The sequence below is a fragment of the Saccopteryx leptura genome, chromosome 10 (genome assembly GCF_036850995.1).
Source record: "Saccopteryx leptura isolate mSacLep1 chromosome 10, mSacLep1_pri_phased_curated, whole genome shotgun sequence".
NCBI lineage: Eukaryota > Metazoa > Chordata > Mammalia > Chiroptera > Emballonuridae > Saccopteryx > Saccopteryx leptura.
In genome coordinates, this window is record NC_089512.1 from 65462464 (window position 1) to 65487678 (window position 25215).

The window sequence follows — 25215 nt, forward strand, 5'->3', positions numbered from 1 at the left end:
AAAGCACATGGTTAGCTGTGATAGGCGAGCCATGCTTGATATCAGGGAGGTGCTGCAAATGTTTGTTGAGTGACTAAATGTATGAACAGAGGAATGCACCTTATTTTGGTTAGTTTTTTTTAGTTTTTTAGAAATGACCAGGATAATATATTTCAAACGTGTGACAGTGATTTAATGACGTCATGTGGCCCAGCTTACATTAGGATTAGGATACAAGGTATGAGCTCATTTTTCTTTTGATAAATCGCCGTTCTTTTCCCAGTCCAGAATCCAATCCAGGATTACACATTGCTTTTAGTTGTCATGTCTCTTTTCTAAGGTTGTGTTTAATGAGCATTTGATTAACAAAACTATTATAGAGTTTCCAAGTGAACACAATGGGTGTCCTTCTAATTCCTTCTCTTGGGTGTATACATAATCGTTTCTGAATATCAGAGACACAGGGTATGCTGACCTCTCATTTCCTTCCTTAAAAAACTGAGGCTTTTTTGGTGTAGTTGTTATTTGGCAAATTTTTTTTAGTAACGCATCCGTGGGTGTCACTCTCTAGTGCTGCTGAGCTCGGTAGTTTGACATCAGTGCTGTTCTGCCCCACGCCGGGCAGCTGTGTCACCACTTTTTTCTTTTTGTAGCTTCACAGCATAGGAGTGCCCCTGTCTCCTCTCTGCTCTCCCTCCTCCTCCTCTGCAGACCTCTTTAATTTCACAGTGGGATGTTGAAATAGTGTGAGACCAGCTCTGGCAAAGACATTCTGATGGCTGACCCTGTCTTCATTGTTTTCGTCAGCACGCAAAACTTAAAAATGACCATTCCTCTGCTTCCGGTGGCTGAAGGGAGCTCAGCTGTATAGACACTTGGGGTTTCTCTGCTGTGTAAATTTTGATCAAAGGGGAATGCACATACCATTTAGCTGAATGTGTCTTCAGCTTAATCACACGTGAGTGTAAAACAATAAACAGAATGGCGTGGTATTGGAGATGTAACTGAAGACCCAGAAAAAATGGAGGTGTCGGCCCACAGAGGCTTTCAGGCCACATTCTGCAGAGATTCAGCTAGATGCAGAGGTGGGGGTGGTGGCACGAATACTAAAGCCATGGGTGTATATTACACCAAAAGGCCTGGTATTACAAGTTGGTCCAGAGATGCCAGTATATACCAAAAGGAATGATGCTTTGTCCTAAAATTCTTGTACTTTGTGAGTTAAAAGAAAACTTGAAGGTAAATAGCATGGTTATCTTTATGCTATGGAAATAAAATGTTGATTTCTAGAAAAAAGTAATTTTTATATTTTTTTCTTTAAAGTTGCCTGCTGTGGGTCTACTTAATTTTATTCAGTTACAATTTTGCATGTTTGAACTGTGTTTTCCTTGTGGTAGCGCTGGGTGTCTAGTTCGCGTGTAGAATCGGGCGTTGGAGGAAGGGTGATAGAGATTGGGGTGAGTGAAATGGACTCAGGTTGGGACTGGGCCAGTGGGCAGAGAGCTGAGCCTGCATGGGAGTCTCCCCCACGTACAGGATGGAGCTGTGGTGTGTGTGCCAGGTCTTTGCCAAGTGTGGACATATCTGTCTTTCATCCTTGTCTCTCAGAGTAGCCACTACTCTTGATTCATTTATTCATTCAATTATTCAACAGATTTTTATTAAGTGCCTTTTTTTTTTGTCCTTGGCACTGTTCTAAGAATTGGGGTGGGGGTGGAGTCAGTGAACAAAACAAATCCTCATCCTCCTGGATGCTGATAGTCTGGAGAGAAGCAAGGGATGAAGACAGCAGATGTAGTAAGTACATTAGGTAGTATGTTAAAACATGGACGCCAGGTAGAGGAAGGCAGGCAATGGGCACTGGCAGCGCTGTGGGGCCAGCTAAGTGCTATTTGAGCAAAGACATGAAGGAGGTAAGGGAACGACCTGTAGAAGATTCCAGGCAGAGAGAACAGTTTAATGCAAAGGGCCTTCTGTGCAGGGCATGCCTGGTCTGATTGAGAGACGGTCAGGAGGCTGATGTGACTGAGGGCGTGACCCAGGAGCAGTGTGGTGGCAGATGAGCTCTGAGAGGTAACTGGGGCTGTGCCATTGAAGTTGTGCCTGAGTATCCTGGTGCCAGTGGAGGTGCTGACCCGATCGCAACTTTAACAGGATTCTTTGTGCTGCTCTGTTCAGAAGCAATCATGTATGGGAGTGGATTTGTTCCAGGGCAGAATCATGGTGGCCATGATTAGGAAGTTGGTGTGAGGGTTGGGAGTCGTTCTTAGATTTCAGATCTGTTTTAAAGTCAAGTTTCATGAGATTTCCTATTGGAAAAATATGAGTCAAGAGTCACTCAAAGATGATTGGCCTCAGTGTGACTAGAAGATGTGGTTGCCATGAATTGTGATGGGGACGGCTGGGGATGGAGCCTATGTCAGGAGGAAGGTCAAGGTCTGGACGTGTTGAGTCCAAGATATTTAGACACCCTAGAGCAGTGGTCCCCAATCCCCGGGCCACAGACTGGTACCGGTCCGTGGGCCATTTGGTACCGGTCCGCAGAGAAAGAATAAATAACTTACATTATTTCCATTTTATTTATATTTAAGTCTGAACGATGTTTTGTTTTTTAAAAATGACGAGATTCCCTCTGTTACATCCGTCTAAGACTCACGCTTGACGCTTGTCTCGGTCACGTGATACATTTATCCGTCTCACCCTAAAGGCCGGTCCGTGAAAATATTTTCTGACATTAAACCGGTCCATGGCCCAAAAAAGGTTGGGGACCACTGTCCTAGAGGACAGTTCGTGGAGTCAGACGGGCACCCAGATCTGGAGTGAAGAGACGGAAACCAGCCTGGGAGCCTGAGGAAGTTGGGACTGCCTAGTGCTGGGGTGAGTTTGAGACCCCTGGCCTAGTGGCTGTCTCCAGGGCAGATTGGTTTCATGTTACCCTGAAACTGACCTCCTGGTTACTCAGGGGTCCTCATGTGTGCTGCTAACCCTAGGTGCTCCTTGTTAAGGAGACATCTGGCTTAGCTCTTTAAGGTGATGTCAGCCTTGGTGTTAGGTGGTAGCTTTTGAGGTTTCCAGGGTTGTGGTGCTGGTTGTATGCACTCCAAGTAGAATACACGCAAATTTGTGCAAAGTCTTCCTCATCCTTCACTGTCAGAGAAGCAGACTGGTGCCTGGATGTGGGGCAGAGTGGACACTGGAGTCCCAGTTGACCGACTCCCCATCTTGTTTTCTTTCTGCTCTGCTGGGCACCGAGCAGTTCCTGTTTGGAGAGGCTTTACCTCTGTCTTTACCCAGGAAAAGTGAAATTGCATTCCAGATAGACTTCTCTTGGTTTCCTGACTTAGAGACATGCTCCTTGAATGTTTTTCAACAAAGGCAAAAGACTCTTCAGGACCACTCATATGCATTTGGTGAGAAAACAGTAAGGTACTACTATAGTTGGGGAGGGCTGGGGGTTCATTTTCAGGTAGGAATTGTTTGCTCTGGGTGCCGTCCCGGGAGGTCGGGCGTAACTGCCTTGGCTGTCTGCACTGAGGGTTTGACTGCTCTTGAATCTCCTCCTGAGATGGCATCTAGCTGCGCTGCCTGTTCCTAGACAGAAGAAGAGGTCAGTTAGAGGCAAGGTATGTGACTCTACTCTTAGACAGGTCCTGTATCCTGTCTCTAAAGCACCACTGGGAGGCAATATAGTACACTTTGAATTAGATTCAAATCCTGGTTCCTCCACTTAATTGCTATGTGCCCTTGAGAAGCTTACTTAACATCTCTGAGCCACAGTTTCCTCCTTGGTGAAGGATTTCTTCCTACATTGGAGCATTGTTGTGAAGAGCCAAAGGAGGAAAATGTGAGTCGAGGGTTGTACGCTGTTCTTGGTACATAGCAAATGCTAAACTAACGACAGCCAGTATTGTTAGCATTGCTGGCATTTCCTTCAGTTCTGACCTGAGGCTGAGGCCAGTTTGGCTTAGTTTAGTTTGCAGAAAAGATGTACTAATTGGATTATTATGTTTTCATGCATGATGTATATTTATATATACATGCATGGTTTGAAACCGACACACATACATATTTACTCATTTCAGTTTGTCTTTTAAAAATCTGTAAGAATTATATTTTTGAGTCATTTAACCATGATAAAATTGTTTTATCAAAAAATGATTCCTATAATTGATCATTATGTAGGCCATCAAAGTGGGGAATAATGTAGAAATGGAAATTAAATAAAAAGCAAAAGCCTGATGTTAATACAAGCCTCCCAGGAGAGAACCTGTTTTTATAATCTGGGTATTAAAAATATTGTTTAGGGTTGTATGGAACAGACAAAACTTTTGGGGGTTTTATACTTTTTTTTTTTTTTTGGTTAATGCTACAGGTCGTTGTCTTGTGATCAGGAGTGGCTTATCAGCGGCTGGCCACACCACACTGCCCCTGGGACGCCCCTTGCAAGCAAGTTAACACTCTGTGGATGCTTTTACAGCTGAATTCCACACACATGAATTATGACAAGTGAGGCGACTACTCTGTGGTTTGTTGTGTCTGGTCTGGTTCCTACTTTTAAAGTTGCAGTTGTATTTGGTCATTTGAAGCTTATTTTCAGTCTGGCCAAGCCAGCAGGGCTCCTGGGCTCTGCAGGGGACAGAAACCACTGCCTGTAAGTTAGAGTGCTCAGTAGATAAGCATTTCAAGACTTCATTGCATCATACAAAAGGACTTAGGGGCTTATTTAACATATACTGTTTGACTTAATTTAGATGTTTAATGGGAAGAAAAGCCTTTTCTTATCACCAAAGGGGGGAAAGCTGCCAAGTACTGTGAGACTCAGTTGAAAAATTGTAATGGATGTACGGAGAAGTTTATTTCATTGCCTTACATAATGGAGTGTTTAATAATAGTTGTTTCTTTAAATTTAGCATGCGTATCTTAGATATTGGTACTCTGTAAATTATATGCTGTGGTTCCAGAAACTCTGTTTTGTGTGTTTTTTAAAAAATTGTTTTAATGAAGTATGTACTGATTTTTAAAAATGGGGCCTGTAACTGTGGTTTTGTTTATTTCACAAGTCCAGATTGGGGAGTTTATGCCAGTAATGAATACTTTCCATCCTGCCTTTTGACAAACATGTGAGCAATAGCTGGGTCTGCTGACCAACTAGCCAGAGCTCTGTTGAGCATTTTACTTGGTGGGTGCTGGCCTGCTGAGTAGATCCGGGCCTGGGGGGACTGGGCAACCTACAACACCAGGAGGTATTGATACATGATGTCTGAGAAGAAGCCGTGTGTCCCTGGATGACCACATCTCTCACAGGAACTGAAACCACTCCGATCACCAACACCCAAGGTCCACTGATTCTCCCTTTGAGGTTCACTCCTATACTTTTGGGACATGGGGAGCTGCTATAGCTGCTCAGAACGTGTCTGTATTTGGAGATACAGTTTTTGAGGAGATGATGAGGTTATAATTAGATTATTAGTTTGGGCCTTAATCCAGTACAAGAGTGTCCTTGTAAGAGGAGAAGAAAAGTACACACAAGCACCAGGGGAAGGGGAAGACCATGTGAGGGCGCGAGGGGAAGACAGCCATTTACAACTAAGGAGAGGGGCCCGGAGAAATCAGGCCTGCAGACCCCCAGGTCTCCAGATTTCTAGAGATTTTTTTAGGTTGTTTAAATCACCTGATCTGTGATACTGATGGCCCTGGGTAAATAAACACAGGAGCAAATCAGACTGTATAGGACGCATGGGTCAGTTGGAAAGTTTATTCCATATAATGCTTCAATATGGGAAATGAGGGCAAGAACCCCTTCACAGGGAGGAAACCTGTAAAGATTGGTCATACCTATGTGGCGAGTGACAATAAGCTGGGTGCCGGATCAGGGGGCAGGGGCCATGTTATCTCCATCTAGGAAGTGAGGAGGCCAAGGCAAGGACACTGGGGACGCCTGTGGGACTTCAGAGCCAGGCTGTCCCACTGTGGGCTGTGAGCTGCTGCTGTGCCGTCACACTGTGGGCTGTCCCCGCTGCTGTGCCGTCACACTGTGGGCTGTCCCCGCTGCTGTGCCGTCACACTGTGGGCTGTCCCCGCTGCTGCTGTGCCGTCACACTGTGGGCTGTCCCCGCTGCTGCTGTGCCGTCACACTGTGGGCTGTCCCCGCTGCTGCTGTGCCGTCACACTGTGGGCTGTCCCCGCTGCTGTGCCGTCACACTGTGGGCTGTCCCCGCTGCTGCTGTGCCGTCACACTGTGGGCTGTCCCCGCTGCTGTGCCGTCACACTGTGGGCTGTCCCCGCTGCTGCTGAGCTGTCACACTGTGGGCTGTCCCCGCTGCTGCTGTGCCGTCACACTGTGGGCTGTGAGCTGCTGCTGTGCCGTCACACTGTGGGCTGTGAGCTGCTGCTGTGCCGTCACACTGTGGGCTGTCCCCGCTGCTGCTGAGCTGTCACACTGTGGGCTGTCCCCGCTGCTGTGCCGTCACACTGTGCGCTGTCCCCGCTGCTGTGCCGTCACACTGTGGGCTGTCCCCGCTGCTGTGCCGTCACACTGTGGGCTGTCCCTGCTGCTGCTGTGCCGTCACACTGTGGGCTGTCCCCGCTGCTGCTGTGCCGTCACACTGTGGGCTGTCCCCGCTGCTGCTGTGCCGTCACACTGTGGGCTGTCCCCGCTGCTGCTGTGCTGGCCCTGGGAGGTGGGGAAGGGCTGCTGGTGGATCTGTAATCATTGCCAGTTAGAAGATACTGGAACACACTATCTTAGCCCACCTTTTGGTCTCGTTTCCAGAGAGAGGCTCTACAGTGTATTGAGTGTGGTCAGGATGTCACATAATAGTCACTAATTTCACAGAACACTCACATTTGTGAGCCTAGTCTGAGTTCTGTGTACACGCACGGCCCTGTGCAGTTTGTCTGCGCTGGAGCCGTCCTACCCAGGTGATCTGGACCCCTCAGCACGGGGATGTGCCTGCCCAGCACCCATATCTGTTGCAGGGAAGGGAAAGGGATAGCTAACATTTGGGTTTTTAAACAGAAAAAACATTTTCCCTTTTCCCCTTATTATAAAAGTGATTTACGCTAAGTGTAAAAAAAAAAAAAATTAAACCAAACCAAACCAAAGCAAAAATAAATAAAATTCACCTGTAGTCCTACCCCTAACCCTAACCCTAACCCCCACACCAGAGAAAATTACTGCCAGTGTTTTTCTGTCTGCCTGTCTTTTTCCTATGGAAATACATGTAATGGAACTATAAATATACTAATACTTTTAAGAGCAGCAGCATTTGTTAGAAAAAAGCAAGCACTTTGAATAAAGTTGAGTTTTAAGTCTTGCTTTCCCTTACTAACTACATGATGTTGGAGAAGTTACTTATTTTCTGTCTCCATTGTCTGTCTTTAAATGGGGATATTAAGTAACAAAAGCTCACTGCACTGGAGTGTGCAGTAGTAGCCTAGGGATAAAATGTGTTCTTTTGTAGCAGCTGGCACACTGTAAATGCACAAGTCATAACTGCAAAAAAAGTCAACTTTTGTAACATGCCTTTGTTACTTAGCTACATATTAGTAGATGTGATTTGGGAATCATGTTTCCTTCTAGGTTTGTGCTTATTTACAACCCCTTTTAACAGGTGCGTGGTGCTTCTTCATCAGTATGAATCATGTGTTTAGTTTTTATTGGACATTTATTTTGCTCTGTTTTTATATACCCTAGCTGTCATGTGTTTCTATGTAACCTTGTAGCTGAATTTTCCACAGGGATTACTATTCCAATAGGATCAATTCAAAGAGCAAGGGGTGAAGGAGAATGCATGTTTCTAAGGCTGTTGAAGCACGCCTCTGTGCTAGCTCACTCTGTACCTAGCCATGGATGAGAATGCCCATTTCTCTTTGTGAAACTTTGTAGTCGTAGGCTGGTGTGCACAAAAGAAAAATGGGGCATAATTATGCTGCCTGGATCACTGCCCCAAATCTGGTATCACAAAGGAAAAGCAGCAGCTCTGAGAATTGAGAGAGGAGAGACCAGTGGAACACTGATATTCATGTAGTTAAGTGGTCCAAGCAAAGATGAGGTCAGTAGCTCCTCTGCATGGAGCCCTTCCTATGGGCCAGGTGCTGTGTGCAGGGCTCACAATGGTGTAATTTAATCCACAGCAGTGCATTGAGGTCAGGACTTTTAGGACTGTCTTTGGCCCCATTTTATAAATTTAGAGGAGTTATGCAATTTGTCCAAACTTACCAATCAGGGTATTGGGGGTTGAATCCAGTTGTGCTGACTCTCAAGTTCCTGCTCTTGTCCTGAGGTGATGGAGATGCAAACATGGTGTAGGGGCCCAGCAGGAAGGGCAGAGTGGAACCCCGCAGGGTGTCTAGCTTGTTGGAGTATTAGGCTTCGCTTTGGCAGGCAGGGAAGGGGGAGAGGGAGCCAGTACGGAGAGAGTGTGAGCATTCAGGTTAGGTGTTATGGGACTGTGGAGACTTGGTGGAGACCCGCCAGGAGATAAAATAACACCACTTACCCATTTTAAGGCTTACATGCATTATCCCATTTAATCCTCAAACCAGCCCATGAGAACTGAGGAAATGGAGGCCCAGAGAGATTGAATAATGTGGTCCATGAGTATCACAGCCAGAATTGGACTCCAAGCAGCGAAATTCTGATGCTCTGGACCGAAGCAGTCTGGGTACTAGAACTCAGTGCCGAGTTTGCAACCTGGGCTGAGTTTGTTGAAGCTTTCTCTCTTTCTCCCCTCCCCCCTTCTTTTGAACTTTGCAGCAGCAATTATTGACTGTTGAATTAATCTGGAAATTAACCATGTATGTACTCTCTATGACTAGGCTCTTATTGTTGTCTTGAAATGTTATTTAAATCATGTTATTATTATTTAACCTCTCAGGCTGGGAAGATGACCCCAAACTTTAGGCAGGCCATGTCCCTGCAGGGGCAGGTGGGGACAGAAAGTGAGGACAGTGCCCAGGTTGTGAGGCAGAGGAACGGAGGAGCAGAGAGGAAGCTGGGAGAGGAACGGAAAGCACCCGCCTCTGCATGGGCAGAGGGCTGTGGGCACCTCGGCTGCTGCGGCGCCTCTCCCATCGCAGTGGATGTCCCGTTAGCTTGCCAGCACACCACCAGAGCTCACTTGGCTCTTTGCTTCCCCTCCTTTCTGGGATTTGCCCGACTGCAAGCAAGAAGCCGAGGACTTTAGACTATGGGAGTCAGTCAGCAAGGGGCTCCCAATAGATTTGTGACCCTCGTGTGCCCAGTTGGGCTTTATCTTGGGAACCTTTCCTGAAGATCTCACATGTCACATTGGAGTTGGTGGAAGAGTGGTACTAGTAATATTTGGTACCATTCAGGGAGGAGACTTGGCTCTCTGATACCTGTGACTCTGTCACTCACATACTGTGGCCTTGGGGGAAGAACTTCATGTCTCTGAACCTCAGTTTCCTCATCTGTAAGACAGGAGTCCTTCCAGGGCCATGGTTGGCTGGTTTACAGGAGACAGGATGAAAGTGCTTAGGAGAGATTGCCAGGGGCGTGCCATGGTCAGGGTGCCATGCACGTCTGTTGGTCTTAGAGCTGCATGTCCTCTGGGAGGGACCGAAGGCTCCCACTCTGTTGAACACTGCGGTGAAAGGCCAGCATGTTCCTTCTTTTCTTGTATTTACAGCAGACATTTCACCACTCTGACTCTTTGACACTTTTCTCGGATAATTTGGTCTGAATCATCGGCCCTTCTCCTAGTCTCCAGACACATTTCCAAACCATGTCCTTCCACCCCCGAATGTGCTCCTCTTTCTCACAAGGAAATGTGACCACAGACATTGGAAAATTCTGAGCCTGGTCATTTTCTTCTTATCTAGTTACTGGTGTGATTTTTTTTTTTTAACTTTGAAAGAATTGTCTGGAAGTTTTTAAGTTATTTCATTAGTCATTTTATGGGTTTTAAGATAGAAGACAAATTACTTTGATGCAATGGGTCAGGTGGATGTGGCTGGCTGGGTAACCATTTCCCTGCTGAGTCAGCTGTCTGCTCAGACAACTAAAAGCTGAAGTATGTTTGATGACTAGTCACTGGCTAACGTCACATTAACTTGAAATTCCATCTCTGCTCCTAAGTCATGGGAGTTTGGATGTCCTTGTGTGTACTGATTGTATTGCATTACAAACCCTGAAATTGTTCTTTTTACCCTGAAATGGTGCTTTGGATTTGAGTTTGAGACATTGTGACATGATATTGTTCAGAAAGATGGGGTTCCATGACATCAGTTTATATAAAGGGAAACCCAGGCTCTGAGAAGCTCGCTGACTCACAGAAGGTCTCAAACAGTTGTTGGCAAACTGGGAAAAGGTCTGCTTTTCCACCAGATTGTCATTCCTGGCCCGTCCCTCCCACCTGGGAAGCTATTTATAGGAGGTCCTCCGGTTACGACACAGTTCCATTCCTACGACAGTGATGTAACCCGAATTTTAGTGTAAATTGAAACACACCCTAGCCTAAGTCACTTATCCTAACACAGTTGTAAAATCATAATCTAGAACATAAAAACACAGCTAAGCCACAGAAAAAGGAAAAAGACAGAAATATACTGCACTGTAGTAACAGAAAAAATGACAAAAAATGAGTAAATAAAAGTACGATGCTAACAATGGAAGCCAAAAACACTTATGTCTCAATGTTTTTAAGTTTTATGGGAGTGAGTGCCATAAACTTGAAATGTCGTGGGTCGAGACTGTTGTAACCCAAGGAGCCTCTGTATTCTGATTCTACCCCCTTGACTGGAGGCAGCGGCCTCAGAATGCTCTTGGCCCCTTCTCCTGACCCCTGTCCAGCATATCCCTGAGCTCACTGTAACCCTGGGAAAGGATGCATTGTTTCTTCTCTACGTCTGTGTGTTCTTCATGTCACCCATTTTGAAGGATGCATAGGTGCTATGTGGGGTTTCTGTGCCTTCCCCACAGGGCCATACATGGTGAAATGATCATGTGTAGTAAGTGAGGATTTTTGTCTTAATTATGGCACCACAGTCTTAACCTTTTTGTTGTTGTGTTTTAACTTCTTTAATTTGGGCATGGCTTTAGAAGATGATTTGAGAGCAGGGTGGAAATTATTTGTTTTAACAAAGAATTTGGCCTCTATGTTTTTATTCCTTTAAGTTATTTGTAATTAACCTCACACGCTTGTGATAAAGTGGTGTTTGCTTCTATTTTGAATATTGGGACACACAGAGAATTCTCTAGCTGAGGCCGGGCTGTGGTGGGGCTTCGTGCCTCATCCCCCAGAGCAGCTCTTATAAACAGCACTTTTATTTAGACAAATTTAACAGGTTGATATTGGTCAATCAGAGCACATAGATTTAGAGCACTACCTTTTTCTTAACTGTAAAACAGGCAAAAGTCACCCCAGAGAACAAGTCTCAGAAGAATTGCAATCAATATTTGATCTGGTCGATTACTTCATTCTTTGAAGACTTGTTTTATTTCCCCTGCTCCCACTCCCTCCCCCTCAGCTATGTATGCTGTTATGCAATCTTAACTTTTAATAGAAAATATGGACTCCATCTTTAGTGATGCAACCTCTGGTGTTACTTCAGCAGGCTTCCCACAGAATGTTCCTGCTGGGGAAACTGAGGCGTGGGTTGCTCCTTTCCTTCTGTAGGACCTGCCATTGTAGTTTCTTTCTTGTTAGTAACATCCTCATATGAATTTCATTCTTGTTCTCTTCTAACAGAGAACCTCGGTCACCCACAGTTCAGTGCAAGCTTTTTAACAGGTACACAGGGATCACCTCTTTAGTGTGAAGATGAAATAATATAATTTGTTTACCAGGGGCTGTGAAAAATGTGTTTTGAATTTAAAAATATGAAAAACAAGTGTGCTAGCTATCAAAAAATCTCTCCCCTCAAAGTAAACATGTTTATACAGCAAGACTCAAAACAAATACTTGCTCGTGATAAGCCCAGCCAATGAAAATGAAGTAAACATGTTTACACAAAAGCCTTATAAAGAGCCCAGATGGCAGCCAGCTCTCTGTGCTTCCAGGGAGCTACGGAGGGTGCCCTGGCCTCAGGGACAGGGCTGCCACTTGCCCTGCCAGCAGCAGGCAGCCTGCCTTGCGCAAGCTCTGGTCACTCAGCTTGGGCAAATTTGCCGGTGGAAATGGAAGATTTGTATTTTTTGCATTGAACTGAACCATGAGTGGATATTTGTGAAATTGAGCCCAGAATTCCCATGATTCTATAATAGCAACTTGTCATAGATTGTGTGGCGAGGAGGCTTAATGGGGAATCTTTCTGGCTTCCTGAAAGAGCCCCTGGGTTGACATCACATGTAACGACCCTCAATGTCCAGGTGCAGTAGTGTAGACATCCAGGATATAAAACACGGTTCACACTCAGCCCCTGCCCCACTCAGCTCACTCTGGGGAAGGAACCGAAGAGCTCAAACAGGAAGTTGATAGGAAAGGCAAGGGCATACCTAGTGACACAGGAATTTTCAGGGTACTGGGTACTATGGAATAAGCCTTTGGTGATGGAAGGGAGGGAGGAGTTCAGCAGCGGGATCACGGATCGTGTGTGTGGCAAAGGGGAGCCATGGACCTGAGATCATGATGGCTTGTCTTCATGAAGTCCAGGAGCAAGTCCAAGAGAAATAAGCCGGTGAACTGTGTTTTGAATGGTGGCAGTGAGTTTTCAAATTCCAAGCCTTGGAGGTGGACAAGTTGTAAAGGATATAGAGATTGAAGTTTTGGCCATCCCTTCAAGTATAGAGAGATAGCAGCAGCCATTAGCAGTTGATGAGCCCTCACTGTGTCTGGAAAGATATCCCAATTTTTAGATGCAAAGGAACTTGCCCGTGTACCGGTAGGAAGTGGAATAGCCAGGGTGGGACACAGGCGGTCTTTGCCATGGGCTGCACTGAACTTTTGCACAACACTGTCCCTCAAATGGACTGGATGCCTCTGGGGTCAAGACTTAAGACAGATAGGTGTGGGCTCACTCATTCAACAACAAAAGTTTTTTGAGTGCCTGACCTGGTATAAGCCTTGGCCAGACTGTTGGAAGCACTATCATTGTGGCTACTTAGATTGACAGAAGTGGCCACACTGAAGAATTTAGATAGAAATTGTGAACCAGATACTTAAAATATCTGAGAATGCTGTTGACCAAATGGCTGGCTGGGAGCAGGGTGCCCTAATGTGGTCATCAAGGAAAGGTTTTGAAGGATGGAGGAATCAGTGGAGAGGGCAATGTTATTTTCCTTGGGGTAGGTGACAGTCAAGGTGGGCTATTAGCAGAGCAGTAACTTGGTTCTAAGAAAGGGAATCAAGGAGAAGCTCTTCTTCCTTCTTTCTTTGCCTGAAGTCAAGGGATGTCCAGTAAGTGGTGTCTGGAATAGGTGAGAGGGCTACCTTTAAGGAAGAAGGAAAGTCTCTAGATTTTTCATGATATTGGTAATGGAGGGCAGTGGGAAGAAGTTAGGGTTAGAGAAAAGGTGAAGGACGAGCGGAGTTTGTCAACACAGCTATGGGACTCTGGGATGGCGCGGGGCAGCAGGATAAAATGGCTCATCTCATCCTTGAAGAGGGTTACGGTGGAGTCACTGCTGTCCTGTTGAAGGGCTCAGACCTCAGCTGGCCACTCACTAGGAAGGCAGGGGAGGGCAGACAGATGACAGATGGCCAGACTTCAAGTTTCCAATGAAATGGTAAGATTTTTAGTGAAAATAAGCAATAAACAAAGAAAAGGTTTTCAGTTGAGCCTCAGTAAACTAGAGAAGTAATTACATGGAAGCTCTATTCCCCAGGTGTTCTAATTTATGTGTTTACTCAAAAACTTGCTTTTAAGCATAGATACCAAAGGATCCTCCAGTTAGTTGAAAGAACTCACTTACTAGTGGAAGTTAAGTAAAAGCAATAGTGATTAGTTCTAGACAACTTAAGTGTAATGAAGTCAAGTAGGTTTGCTGAAGCCATGAATGTTGGTGTAGTCACTCAGTTGGGTTAAATCTGCTTGACCATATATATATATATATATATATATATATATATATATATATATTTTTTTTTTTTTTTTTTATTTTTTTTTTTGTATTTTTCTAAAGTGAGACTGACTCCCGCATGCGCTGGACTGGGATCAACCTGGCAAGCCCACTAGGAGGCAATGCTCTGCCCATCTGGGCAGAATTGCTCCGTTTCTGCCAGAGCCATTCTAGTGCTTGAGGCAGAGGTCATGGAGCCATACTCAGTGCCTGGGTCAACTTTGCTCCCCTGGAGCCTTGGCTGTGGGAAGGGAAGAGAGAGAGAAAGGAAAGGGGAGAAGGGTGGAAAAGCAGATGGGTGCTTCTCCTGCGTGCCCTGGCTGGGAATCGAACCCAGAACATCCACACGCCGGGCCAACACTCTACCACTGAGCCAACTGGCCAGGGCTCTGTTTGACCATTTTTAATAGAACTTTAGAACTTTGCAGTTCAAACAGATGCTTATTGAAGGGATACTTGAGATTATTATTACTTTAAAAATGGAAGTAGTACTTGTTCTTCTCTTCCAGACTTGTTAGTTGAGCCCAGTGGGTGTTTTGTGAGCCAGCAGCACCGTGCTCTCTGCAGCTCTGCAGCCCATGTGCTTTTGGAAGTAGCTCAGCGCCGTCAGAAAGGCCCTCCCCGAGACTGATGGCCCTGCGCCTCCCACTTCTGTCCCCTTTCTATTTGGTGCAACTTACAGCAGAGGAAACTACGTTAGTGAACTAGAGAAGGATTGAAGCTCACACAAATGCTCTCCTGTCCTATCAGGTCTGTGACCAGTGGCCCGCTCTTTCTGTGGCGTGCGGGACCTGAGGGAATAGCTGTGCAAAGCACATGGCATAGTCTTGTCATGGTCTTCAGACCAGCCTCATTTAGCTGCATTAACAGTTCTATAAAAGTATATATGTTTGTGTGTACATTTGTATCCACATTTATGTGTGTATAGCTGTGTAGAAGTACATAACACATATATATTCATATTACGTGGTATATAAAATTCCAGATTTAATTTTTTTTAATTTACTGTTTTGAGAGAGAGAGAGGAAAAAAACACACTGATTTGTTGTTCCACTAATTCATGCCATCATTGGTTGTTTCTTATATGTACCCTGACCAGGGGTTGAACCTGCAACCCTGATGCATCAGGACGATGTTTACTAATCGAGCTACCCGGCTAGGGCTAAAATTCCAGGTTTAGCATTCTAAAAACAAGGCTGATCCAGTGGACAACACATTGAATTTGAGTTTTGTGTCAGTGTCCCTGCAGGAGCTCGGTGGCCTTCATCTCTTCTAGGCCTGAAAGGACATGGCAAGGGAAGGCAGGTAATGGTTCCTGGAACCTAGAAAGAGTCCTGTATAGGGAAGGCTGGCTGGCAGGAGCTGTGATCATTCACAGTGGATGGTAAATGCCCCATCTTCTCTGTCCTGAGGTGAGCCTCACTGTTGATACCCTACTGGAAGCCAGAGGGCAGGGTGCCTGCTGACGCAGTGCACAGGTACTTTCAGGGCACAGAGTGGGTATGGGGTGGTGGGTGGAGGAATGATCCAGAGAAGCAAATGGAACACCATCGAGTGCCTTTTGTTCTGTGAATGATACTGCCATGCAGATACCCCCTGTGAAAGGTCAGGGTGGGAACTGAGTTTCCAGATGAGTCTCAGGATGACTGGGAAGCATGTATTTCAAGCAGTGCTTCTCAGAGCATGTGCTAGGGCTGGCAGCAGCAGCATCACTTGCAAAGTTGCTGGAGATTCTCAGGCCCCACCCAGGACCTACTGAATCAGATGGTGGGGGAGGGGCCCAGCCATCTGTATTTATAAGTCCTCCTGGGATTCTGGTGTTTGCTCATAATTGAGAAACACTACAGGGAGTCTTGAAATGTTGGAGGGTCAGCAAATGATGTCAAGTTTGCTAAGATGGCCACTATTAGCTTGCTTGGGAATGCCACTGACTTGCATGTTGTCTAGATCAGACTACTGCTTGAAACTATAAACCTTCAGTCTTCTTTTTTAGAGATAGGCACTCTTCAAAAGAAATGGAATAACGGATTACATGTAAATCCTGAACCAATAGTCAACATGATTGTGCCTTTAATTTCCATGTTCTCCAAGGCGAGCCTCAGATTTTTGGAGGTTGTTTTTGAAAAACAGATGCAAACAGTTGCCTGTTCTGTTGTTGTTTCCGTGATGCCTGGCAATGTTTGGGAAACAACTTGATGGCTAGGTCTTGGCCTCAGGGAACCGCAGCTGCTCTTTGCAGCTCCCTGTAGACTTTTGTACCAGGCAAGGATTGCTTCAGGGAAAAATAAACTGGGGAGAACAAAATTAGAAAACATCATTGTTGTTTTGTGGCTACTTCTACCTGACTTTTCTGGAGCTGTTTTGTAAGGGAGGACCTTGTGGCATCCCAGGCTCTTTCTCCAGGGCTAGATAGACCACCACTGGACTTGGAAAGACTGTGTAGCAGCCTGAAATATGTAAATTGAAAAGGAAGAAGCTGCTTCTTCCTGATCACTCCCAAGATGGTAACCTGACTTTTCAGATCTCTAGGAAAACAGATTGAATACAGAACAGTTAACATTTCAGCACTTCCAGATTTTTCTCTCAAATATTTCAGTGGGCTTTTTATTTATTGCAGCTCCTGATTCTCAGGGTTGGGACCACTGCTGATCCTGTAAGCCAAGGTACTCTGGGGGCTCTAGTGGAGTTGGAAAGCGCACAGGCCTGCTCTGATGGCAGCCCTCCTGGGCTGAGCTCCTGGCCCTCCCTGGATTCAGGGCCCTAAGTGGTAAGATCAATACCCTCCTCTTCAGATGGGTCTAAGACTCACCTTCCTCAGAATTACCAGGGTCACCTGGTAGACATGCAGATTCTTGGGACCTGATTGAGACTTTGGACTGTGCGGCAGAAACCTGCAAATCCAGGCTGGATCCCAGCAGCACACACAGGTTGGCTGGCCGAGGGCATAGTGTGAGTCGTGAGCGGAGGAGGCAGCAACTGATGATGTTGCTGGTTCTTTTGTTCATTTTTCAGGTCTGCACATCATTCAAATGCATTTACTTTTCATTTAGTCAAAAGTTCTGCATTATTTTGGTCACCCCTTTCTTTTTAAATCTGAGAACCTTCTTCCTAAAATAATTTTCTTTTGGTTTGAAATTATATTTTTCTGAATGTCCTTGTAGAGTTGATAAACTTCCGTTTATCTGAAAAGATCTTTTTTTTTTCCACCCTCATTTTTGAAAGATGGTTTTTCTGAGAATATAATTCTAGGTAGTTTTTGCCATTGAGCAGTGTTCTTGATAATTTATTTGGATATCTTTTTCTTTTCCTTTGCTGGTTTAAAAAAAGTTTTAAGAGCTGTATGTTTCATTTCTAAAGCTGAGAGTTTTGGTTAGTTATAGAGCTTATAGTTTACAGTATATATGTATGTATATGCATGTATGATATAGTATATATCTATGTATATAGTATGCATTTTATAGTGTAAACACTATAAATATGTATAAAAACAGTATATATAGTTTATATACTATTTTGGTTGAACTCTAGAGCTTATATTTTATAGTATATAAATATAAATATATATGTGTATACATACATTATAATATTTATGTATATATACACTATGCATTTTATAGCATATATACTATAAACGTGTAAAAACTATAATATACACTGTTTATATAGTATTTTGGTGAGATAGAATTCAATCCTTGGTCAATTGGACCTTAACAAAATACAAACAAAAACAAAATCATCATACAAACCACAGTGGTGGTTTGTCCTTTATTTTTGGATATGTCTGATGACTTTAACATTTAGAAAGCCAAGCAAGACTGCACCAGAGATTATATGCTTAGAGCATTGTTTGACCACCTTACATTTTACCTAGATAACTGCAGCTTTGAAATGTAAATGACGAAACACTTAAACGGTCTCTCCTCCTGGTCTCCCTCCTTACTGCTGTTCTTTGGGGTGATTCGCCTGACCCATTCCCAAGCCTTTGCATACCATATTTTGATATTGAGAAATGCCTCTTTCACCCCATCTTCCATTTCCTTCCAAAACTTGCTCAAGATAATTCCCCTAGGAAGCCCGTCTGCTCAGAGACCTTCTTCATTTTGCTGTGTTCACTGTACAGTTTCTCTGGGCTTCTGTGTTCCTCCAGAATCACAGACCTCAACAGCCACTGAGTACAGGGGTTCTACAGTTTTTCTTTTATTTTTTTAATGTGTGCTATTAACAGGTTAGCTTCTATCTTTGAGAAATTATGAAATTTCACAAAATAATAACCTGGCTTACTCTTTCATTTGTAGAATTGAAAGCTCTTGAGACCCTGGGCTTATGTTCCCAAATGTTAGTTACTGGCTGTGGTCTGTACAGTCTGCCCTCTTATCTGGGAAAGCACAGGTCCCTCATTTTCCACATTCTCCATGGCCCCTGTGCCTCATAACTAACTGCCTTATACCTGGACTGCTTTGCTCAGTTGCATTAGCTTCCTGGTCAGTGTGGTGCCCTAGATGTCCCTGTATAAGCAGGAAACCTCAGGGTCAGAAAGGTTAAGTATCCTCTATAAGGGCTTGCAGCCAAAGTTCACTCAAGCAAGTTTGAGTCAGAAGGGTGTCTAGTACCAGGCAAGCACTCAAAATTCTTGTATTAAAGTATTGACTGGAAAAATACTGAGTTCTTAGGAGGAGCACAAGTCCTGCAGAGTTGAGCCCCTACTACTGTGTCACCTTGAGCAAGTCTAAAAAACTCTGTGCCTCATTTTTCTTATCTGCAATATTGAGATTGTAAGAGTATCTACTAGGAGCTTTGTTGTAAGAATAAAATTAAATGAAATGACTGATGTGAAATACTTAATATCTACCACATAGTGAATTTTCAATAAATGGTGATTATATTTTTATAGGATGTTGAAGAATTAGTTCTTTCAATTGTTGATTCATTTGTTGACTCAATAAATCTATATTGAGTGCCTGTTCTGCACGAGGCATTTCTAAAAAGTTTTGCAGTGTAGTAGTGAATAAAACAGAGAGGTTTCCTTATCTTGCGGAGCTTATATATAAGCAAATAAATGAGAAAAAAGTTTATAGATTATTACAAGAGCTCTGGGGAGGGCAAATATGATGATGTCATTGAGTCTCTCTAGGGACCTCGATTAAGTAGATAGGCAGGTCAGCCTTCTTAAAGTGTCCTTTGTCCCTAAGCCCCAGTGACAAAAAGGAGTCAGTTGGTGAGGAAAATAGGCTCATAGCATTCCAGGTAGCTGGAGAAGCAGTGCGCCCATCCTGAGGCAGGAGAACACGTGGCTTGCGTGGAAGGGAAGGAAGGGCACGGTGTCTGTATTAGAGCTGGTGCTTTGGTGGGTGGCTGGTGGTAGTGTCAGAGAAGTAGAAAGTAACCGGATTATACAAGGCCTTCTATGCTGTAGGAACAAGTTTGGATTTTATCCCAAAGATGGCAAACAACCTCAGCCCATTTCTTTTAGTGATGTGGCTCTATAGGGTTGGAGAGCCTCTCTGAGCCTTGGAAATGCCTCTTGGATCTCAGGGCTTCTTGAGGCTTAGAGAACGGGGCTTTGTCACCTCGATGAGCAGTCTCAGCATTCCCTGGTGGTTTGGAAGAAATGTAGAGTCTCAGGTCCCACTTTAGAACAATTGGTCCACACTCTCTGGGGGTGGGGCCTATGAATCTGTATTTTGAAAAGCTCTCCAATTTATACGTATGCACACTTACGTCTGAGAAACACTCATCTGTATATGATACGTTTGGGCAGAGTTCCAGGGGAGGTGGAGCTTACTCTCTGGAGAGGAACAGAAGCTTCCCACGGGAACCCAGGGAACGCTGTCAGCCGCCCAGAGGCCAGAGGGAGAAGTCTCTTATGGGCGTGGAAACCCTTTGCCCATAGCACACTTTCTGTGTTGGTGGCAGATCAGCATAAGAGTGATTTGTAATAAAAAGATATTTTTAATAAGGAAGCCTGGCCCTGGCCGGTTGGCTCAGCGGTAGAGCGTCGGCCTAGCGTGCGGAGGACCTGGGTTCGATTCCCGGCCAGGGCACATGGGAGAAGCACCCATTTGCTTCTCCACCCCTCCGCCGCGCTTTCCTCTCTGTCTCTCTCTTCCCCTCCCGCAGCCAAGGCTCCATTGGAGCAGAGATGGCCCGGGCGCTGGGCATGGCTCTGTGGCCTCTGCCTCAGGCGCTAGAGTGGCTCTGGTCGCAATATGGCGACGCCCAGGATGGGCAGAGCATCACCCCCTGGGGGGCAGAGCACCGCCCCTGGTGGGCGTGCCGGGTGGATCCCGGTCGGGTGCATGCGGGAGTCTGTCTGACTGTCTCTCCCTGTTTCCAGCTTCAGAAAAATGAAAAAAAAAAAAAAAAAAAAAAAAAAAAATAAGGAAGCCTATAGCTGAAGCTGATAGTTTATCCCAGTGGTCGGCAAACTGCAGCTTGTGGGGCACACGCAGCTCTTTGGCCCCTGGAGTGTGGCTCTTCCACAAAATACCACGTGCGGGCGCTACCTCAGTAAGGAATGTACCTACCTATATAGTTTAAGTTTAAAAAATTTGGCTCTCAAAAGAAATTTCAGTCGTTGTACTGTTGATATTTGGCTCTGTTGACTAATGAGTTTGCCGACCACTGGTTTAGCCTATTTAGAATAAATATGCCTCACCAAGAAGAGGAGAGAAACTAAGAGATAGAAAGGACTTGGGGAACATCAGTTAATGCCCTGACCCTGGAGATGAAGACAGGAATCTCGGGCCAAAGTTGACTGTTGACAGTACTAGGTCCAGTATTCAGGCTTCTGCATATTGATGCCCTTATATTGCACAGTGTCTTCTCTCTTGATGGAAATATGTCCGTGAGTCTTGCTCCTTATGTAATTCATAAACAGTTTTAGAATTATTTTGGATGAAAAATGATTATGGTTACCACTTTTACTAGTTTTGGTGTTTATAAATATTTAAAAATAATTTAAATTATTATTGTTTAATATTTTCATGGTTTTTTATCCTCTAGAAAAGATAATTAATAGGAAAATGTGGTACATTTATCCATGTAAGATTTGAGTTACAGTAGCTTACTGTTACTTGAACCCTTCATAATGGGACAAATTTTGGTAATGCCAGCATATGTAAAATATTTGACACAAAGTCTGCAATGAACAACAACAACCTTTTGGTGTATGTAGTACAGTATTTGGTAAATGTAGCTTTCAGTAGTGTTTCCAGTCCATCTTTTACAGCATCACACTTGATAGTGACATCCCTGTTTGAAAGGTGTTTTCCTCTACCTCTAGACTCTGTGTCTATCTTGCTGTTTTCAAGTGTAAGGAAGTGGTGGTTTTAGAAGTTACATCTTAGTTAAGTGTAAAAAATATTTTTGAGCTGCAGTGTCCCAGGAGCTTTTGCTGACAATTCCTGTTTCCAAATGGATCCTTCGGGCAATGGTGAGGGCTCCGATCCCTTCTCTGATTTGCTGTCAACCATGAATGGGTGGCTATGATGCCTGCTAGAACCCCGAGTGAGTGAACAACATTTATCATTACTCATCTGAAAATTTACAAGACAGAAAGTCAGCTGAAGGGGTCCTACACAGTGCCGGAAACTGACAGTCTTAGGTTGATCAGAACAATTGCAATGAGTAGGAGAGATTCTTGTTTTGAAAGAAAGGACAAACTCTGTCATTATTTTCTGCTTTAACCTACAGTGATAACCCCTACAGTGATCTGAGAATTTATAAAAGGCATAATAGAATGCAGGAGAATGTTTTCTGCTTGCATGTTTCTTTTAATCCTACTCTGAAAGGTGGGCTATGTAAATTATGAACCACATGCACAGTTGAAGGAGTATTACTTGGGGATAAAATGAACCACCATGAAATAAGACTATGATGACATTCTCTTGAGCTTTGGAGGGATTTAAATATGACTTGTTTATTAAGAAGCTCACATCCCAGCCTTCCACATGATGAGGGCTCTACAGAAAGCTAAACGGTTGGGAACTTGGGATGCCCAAAGATTTTCAGAAAGACAAATGGGCCTTTTTTTTTCTATGATAGTTTACTTAATCAGGTTTTTCATTGTAATTTTTAGGGGCAGATTAGAAGGGACATGAGAATCTTTTCCTGTTCTATGTGTTATCCATATTTGAAGGCATCTATCATTGTCCTGAGAAATCAGTGGCACCTATGAAGTCATGAATGAACCATTGTGACTTGCTTTTACTGGAGACAGTAATTGGTTGAGTCCAGGTCTTTTGGGTAAAGACTCTAACATTATTCAGTGGTAGGTATGTCTTAGAATGAGGTCAACTTCATGGGCAACCATTTGGTTTCAGGTTTTGTATGATGGCATTTAATGGTAAGAACTATTGGCATACCTCTTCTTTGTTTTGGTGGGGTTATATTTGAGACAGATTGAATTAATGGGAAGAAGTGAAGATGCAAGAGCACTACGTTGGGAATTGGGAGAGCTATTAGCTACCTGACGTGGGCCAAGGCAGTGTCTGTTTTTAAATAAAGCAGTTCGGTGAGAGTGCCCTAGAAGTGTCTATCTGAATCCCCTCGCTTTACAGACGGAGCTGCTGAAGCCCATAGAGTTTGAGGTGAAAGGACCCTGTGGTTTGGTCAGAATTGGATCCTGCTCTTTTTATCTTCAATCAATAGTTCTTTCTATCTTATCTCAGTTATAGAGATTGAGAAATTCAACCCAGCAGTTCAGTAAACCTTTTCTGATATGTGTTTCTTCTAAGGCCTTGTTATGTGTTCAGCTATCTGGGCCAGATTTTTAAAGAATTTACAGTTAGAGGTAATTTTGACAAATCCCTCCCATTTTATAGATGAAACCAGAGTCCCAGTGAAACAGCTAGCCCGGACATGACAGGTCAGATGGTCCACAGAGAGCCTGTGGGTTCTAACGTTCACTTAGGCTAGTTTAGCTACTTGATTTTTACATTTAGTTCTGTTGCAGCTAGAGGTAGAGGGAAACATTGTTTTTTGTCTTTCTCACAGTATTCTTTCTTTCATTGGCAAGAAAGGCAGATAATAAACAGTAACACATAAGGAAAGGATTCCACAATGAAAAGAAATTTTAGATCCTTCAGAGGTCTTTGACCATCATACTGGGTGGTCCTGTGCAAGTTTTTCAGCTGCCTCATCTGTGAAGTTCGGAGGTTTTCCCCACTGCTACCCAGCTATGCCAGGCTGTTGTGAATGGTGTCCGACTAGTGAGCAGATAACGGGCATTATGAAAAATCTGTGTCTTCAGGGATCCAGGTAGAGCTGAGAACAAAGTCTGGCTCTACCTCATATACGTATTGGAGTATTCATAGCAGTGGTTGGATTTCTGAAGGTATTGAAATAGCAACAAACTCAGGTTTGAAGTTACCTGTCATCTCTGTCTTCAGGACTGAAAGAGACTGACTTAATCTCACTCTCATAAAATTGGTGTATGAAGTTTAACAAAACCACATGAATGGATTTATTGAAGACGAGGTTCACTTTATTCATTAAGTTCATTGGGTAAGACCTGCTATTTGAAAAGTCAGTCCAAACTACTAAAATGAAAATGTTATCTCCTTTGAATTAATACAATGTACTGTTGGGCCCAGTCGAATACCAGTTTATATAAATATGCTTTGCATGTGTTACATATAATAAAGGCTTCTTCGCTACATTTTTAGTAGAAAGTAGAGGTTTCTGAAATCCGGTGAGCTGCAGCGTGTCCTGATTATCTTGTCCTCCCTGCTTTTCCTTGGTGCACACCTTCTGGTTTACTGAAAAATTTTCTTCATGACACAGTAACCTGGCTGCATGCATTGGTGTATCTGACGGCTAGTTTGGTGCTCTACTGTCAAAATTGTACCATAATCCTATGGCTTTTAGAACTTGACAGTTTGTTGAGTAACCAAAAGAAACATTGAGTGGTTGTTAACAGCTGATAATTTGGAGTCTTTAGGCTTGAAATAAGCTCTGATTCTGAGTGAAATGTGTCACGGTAAGTATGCTCACAGTGGAACAGGTCACAGGCACAGGGGCAGACTGTCAGAGCAAACAGATCACTTCAATCACATGCAAGGAAATGAAAGGCATGATAAAAGATTTGCACAAACAGATCATATGGCTAAGTTTTAAGGTCAGAAAACAGGTAAGATACTCAGTTTCTGTTGGTAATAGCATACCTGCATAGCAAATTAACTTAGGGGCGGGGTACAGGGAAACACGGGCTAAGCACGAGGCAGTTTCCCTGCTGAAGCTGTAGCTGACCTGGGTACCTGTCTGATGCACATCACGAGACCCCGAATAAAGAGTGACTAAGTCTACTGCATATTTGATAAGCAGTTAGCCACAGTGTTATTAATAAATGTGATAATAACAGTCTGGATTTGCATAGAGTCATACTGAAATGAGTTGAGTATAGACAGAAAATATGCCGGCTTGTTTTTCAGTTTGTGCCTTGGCATTGCGTCGTCCCTATCAGGCAGTGTCCTTTGCTGGTGGGGCTAGTGTAGGAGTGTAAACATCATGTGACATGGTTTGTCACCACTTGTTTTTCCTTACGTGCCCACAGTTCCTCTTTTGCTCTCTCTTACAAGCAAATTTCTACATTTAACCTACAAGGGAAAGGTAAAAAAAGGGGAGAGTAATTTTTCACAAGATTTAATAATGGGCTACATTTTGGCTGGGAGTTTTTTGCTTTTTTATAAAACTTGAGTGTGGATTTTTTTGTCATTGATTTTGGGGTGGGGTGGCAGTGGTGGTCCCGCCTCCAGGAAGAGGTGGGGGCTGGCAGCAGGTTTTAGGATGAGAACGCACCCCTGGGCTCCCTTCCTGAGCTGCCTTGTATTGGAAGCTATCAGTGGGCCAAGCCACTTTGTAGTGCTTAAACGTCTAGCCCCTGAAAATTTGACTTTGAAAAGTAATTTTAACAATTTCATAAACTACATAATGTGTTTTAGAGGCTAGGCTAGGATGAATGATCTTAAGTATTTTGGTCTCTTTCATAATACAACGAACCAAATATTGGTAAAAATACAGATCTTCACTCATGCAGTGAAGAGAGGCTAGATTTAATAAGCAGTTATGAGTGCTGGCAGCTGCCTGTCAGATTGTATGACTTGGGCTCCGGCACGTGAAGATGGTGTCAACTTACATTTTATCTCTCAAATATTTTGAGGCATTTCTTACCAGTCCCTAATGTAAAAAAGTATTATAATTGGCTGAACATTTCC

General features: G+C 44.0%; 1 protein-coding gene across 13 annotated transcripts in view; it reads left to right on the plus strand.

The window, feature by feature from the left end:
* FOXP1 (forkhead box P1) overlaps positions 1–25215 on the plus strand; it is a 650161-nt gene that overhangs the window by 78018 nt on the left and 546928 nt on the right. Inside the window, exon 1 of one of the 13 annotated variants that reach the window (XM_066351740.1) lies at positions 16751–16769. The exons of the other annotated variants lie outside the window; for them this stretch is intronic. The gene's annotated coding sequence lies outside the window, so the exon portion shown is untranslated. Of the gene's footprint in view, positions 1–16750; positions 16770–25215 lie in introns of those variants that run through there. 13 annotated transcript variants of the gene reach the window in all.